The sequence below is a fragment of the Bison bison genome, unplaced genomic scaffold (genome assembly GCF_000754665.1).
Source record: "Bison bison bison isolate TAMUID 2011002044 unplaced genomic scaffold, Bison_UMD1.0 scf7180017864364, whole genome shotgun sequence".
Classification (NCBI taxonomy): domain Eukaryota; kingdom Metazoa; phylum Chordata; class Mammalia; order Artiodactyla; family Bovidae; genus Bison; species Bison bison.
In genome coordinates this window covers 5,196,149-5,200,038 of record NW_011494936.1, presented here as the reverse complement: position 1 = coordinate 5,200,038, position 3,890 = coordinate 5,196,149, and positions in this window count along the sequence as shown.

Below are 3,890 nucleotides of genomic sequence, written 5' to 3'. Positions count from 1 at the left end.
TCACACCATCATGATTATCTGGGTCGTGAAGATCTTTTTTGTACAGTTCTTCTGGGTATTCTTGCCACCTCTTCTTAATATCTTCTGCTTCTGTTAGGTCCATACCATTTCTGTCCTTTATTGAGCCCATCTTTGCATGAAATGTTCCCTTGGTATCTCTAGTTTTCTTGAAGAGATCTCTAGTCTTTCCCATTCTGTTGTTTTCCTCTATTTCTTTGCATTGATCACTGAGGAAGGCTTTCTTATCTCTCCTTGCTATTCTTTGGAATTATGCATTGAAATGGGTATATCTTTCCTTTTCTCCTTTGCTTTTTGCTTCCCTTCTTTTCACAGCCATTTGTAAGGCCTCCTCAGACAGCCATTTTGCTTTTTTGAATTTCTTTTTCTTGGGGATGGTCTTGATTCCTGTCTCCTTACTTCTTACTCCACACAAATCCCTAAATTCCCAACAGAGGTACAATCAAAAAAAAAAAAAAGACCAGATTTAGAGACATAGAGGTAGCATGCTTGGAAAAGATCAGAAAGGAGGTCAATAGAGATGGGTCCTGAACCACCAGAGGGCAGCATGTGGTGGCCGTCCCAGGGAATGAAATGTATTTTAGGGTCCCCCATTTTCCCCAACAGCTGCCTGGAAACCACAAGTACGGCTGGTCTTCATGATGAGATCTTTATCCCCTTCTGCCGCACACCATCAGTACAGAAAACAACTTGGCCTTAGGACTGGAGGGCAGGTGATAATGGGCTACCCTGAGGACAGGCGTACAGCACGGGGAAAGCAGCACAGAGCTGGGAATGTGGGCAATGAATAGTCGCTACTTTTCCATGTTTACGATGTTGAGGGATTCTGGCATCTTATGAAGTCCCCAAAAAAACAAATTTCCAATGAATGGCATAACAATAGTCTAGCAGAGAGAGTAACTCATTAGAAAAGACCCTGATGCTGGGAAAGATTGAGGGCAGGAGGAGAAGGGGACAACAGAGGATGAGATGGTTGGATGGCATCACTGACTCAGTGGACATGAGTTTGAGCAAGCTCCAGGAGATGGTGAAGGACAGGGAAGCCTGGCATGCTGCAGTCCATGGGGTCATAAAGAATCGGGACACAACTTAGCGAATGAACAACAACAACAACAACAAGGTCTTAAACAAGATATACAATGTGAAAGCTATTTCTCCTCACATCTGCCTGGATAGATTTCATAAAACTACCATAAAAGTATTTTGTATTTACTGGAGAGAAAACTTGACGCTGAATGGATCTGCCCTACTGTTCTTCAGGAATTGACTGTATATTCACCAGAGCATCTGTTACAAATGGTTCCCATGATCAAACTCCAAATGACACACTGAGTGTTTCCCTTATTCTCAGCAAGTGGCCTTGCCTCCTACTCTACTGAGATGATCAAAAGAATCTGACACTGGATCCCTTAATTTTGCTCCTTCACCCCAAAACACTGCTGCAGCATTATTACACATATTCTCTTTCTACCTTGGGAAAGTCATGACCTCTCTTCTGAGCCCCTCATCCACAGCTCCAACTGCCCTGATGGAAGCTCAGATTTAATATGACTATTCTGGTCCTCTTTTCCCCCAAATTAGAAGCTCCTCTTGGTTTTCTTGCCTACTGAGAACACCCCCATTCTTGTAATCACCATCCTTCTCTTGCCTTTCTCTTCTCTTCAGCTGTTGCTGCTGCTGCTTATTCGCTTCAGTTGTGTCTGACTCTGTGCAGCCCTATGGCCTACAGCCTGCCAGGCTCCTCTGTCGATGGGATTCTCTAGGCAAGGGTACTGAAGTGGGCTGCCATGCCCTCCTTCAAGGGATAATCCCGACCCAGGGATGGAAACCAGATCTCCTGCATTGCAGGCAGATTCTTTACCACTGAGCCACCAGGGAAGCCCCTCTCCTATTCAACCAGTGGTCAAATCCTGTTTACTCTACTTCAGCAATATATTTTGCATCTCCATCCCCTTTTTCCTTTCTATTTCTAAACTACTTCTCAGCCTGCTAAGGGTTCTTTCTGCTTCTAGCCTTCCCATTGCCAGTTTCAACTATTAATCCATCCTAGACTGTGTTGCTATTTCATTTCCTAATGCACAACTCTAATCTATCTACTGACCCAATGGCTGCCAAATACTGTCAAGTTAATATCAAAACACCCTGACTTTCAAGCCTTGTCACAAGCTGATTCTACCTATTTTTGGGAGGGAGATCTTTTCCCACTGCTCAAATACAGCACTCATATCAGGCTATTTGCCCTCACATATATACCGTCTCCATTTTATCTTTGCTCATGCCTCTCTTTTCTATCCATCACGCTCTGTGAAATGAAATACTCCAAGCCTTCAAGGCTCATTCCAAAGTACAAGATGCCTTAAGCCTTCCTCCTGGCTTGGTTTCTCTCTTCCCAATCCTGCCTGAAAAGAACCACTTTCTTCCCTGCAATGGCTGCTTCACTCCTTTAACATACATTTCTGTCTTGTGTCAGAGTTGTCCAAAGTTGTTCTTGTTCGTTCCCCATTTGAGCAGGTAGCAGACTCCATATCTCTTGCTTCAGGGAGGTCAGGGGCAGAATAAGAAACAGAATAATTTCTGGCTCTTTCTTTTTAAAAGCCAGGGGCCCATGGGGAGGATAGAGTTTTAAAGAAGGTTAGTGGCTTGGAAAAACAGGGAGAAAAACATCAGACTAAAAGGAAATTCTTCCAATTAGGGATGGAAGCAACTTCTGCAGATTCTGCTACCCAGCAGGGGCCATGGTGGGGAAAGACCCTGAGAGGAAGAGCTTTTGGATGAAGCATCTGGGGAGCTGGGGCCATGGGCAGTAACATTTTCAGTCTTGCCCAGAAGCAGCAGATAGCCAACAGGTATGAAGGCACCATGGTGAGGGACACAATGGGATGGGCTGCTCAGCAGAGGACCTTTCTCAAAGCCCTTATTACTGCGTAAGATTCTTGAAAACTTACAACAACTCCCCCACACTACTCCCATCCCTGGTGATGGGGGGAATGGAGCAGAGCAACAAATGAGATGAAATTTCCCACAAACCCAGCAGGGTAGAGGTGCAGAGTTTTTAAATTATTGTAAAAAATAGAGATACCACCTCTTTATCACCTGAATGTATGGACTGATATTCCTTCTTGATTTATTTAAATACACATATCACAACTTCTCCCTTGAGGAAAATTTAATTCAACAGTATTTACTGAGTGCCCACTATGTGACAGGCACCCTTCTAGATGGACAGAGATATAGCAATGAACAAGCCTGAAGACCCCTCCTCCAAGGCATTACATTTTGGTGGGAGGTCAGTGTTCCAGTACACACATGCCTAGAGGGATACCTATCGACATGAGCCACCAAAAAAAATCAAAGCACTACAGGGAATCCAGCATGGTGGGAAGTGAGGGCAGGATTACACAGGTGGTGGGAAAAGCCCTCCTGACATGCTGCCATTCGAGCTGGGTCTGAAGGAAGGGCAGGAGGGAGCCCACCCGTACACTGCAAGTACACTGTGAGCAAGTACACTGCCAACACTGCAGGACCAGCCAGGACGCCCGGCCCACGGAAAGCTCAGGCTCTGAACCAAGAGGAGGGCCACTGCTGTCAGAGACATGAGAGGCAGTGGAGCAAGGTGAAGACCTGGAATTCTCTCAGCTTTGCTCCCTCCGCAGGGTGCCACACTCAGAATGTGTGCTCAGGAAGTATTTAACTGAGTGAAGGGGGAGCCGAGCATCAAGCATCACTGTTTATACCACAGTGAGAAGTTATAGCTAATGCATAAAAATATGCATATATATATGACACAAAAATGATCCATAAGCTCACAGCCAGATATAACCAATTTTAAAATTTAAATAGTAGTCCTGCTACTGCTGCTAAGTCGCGTCAGT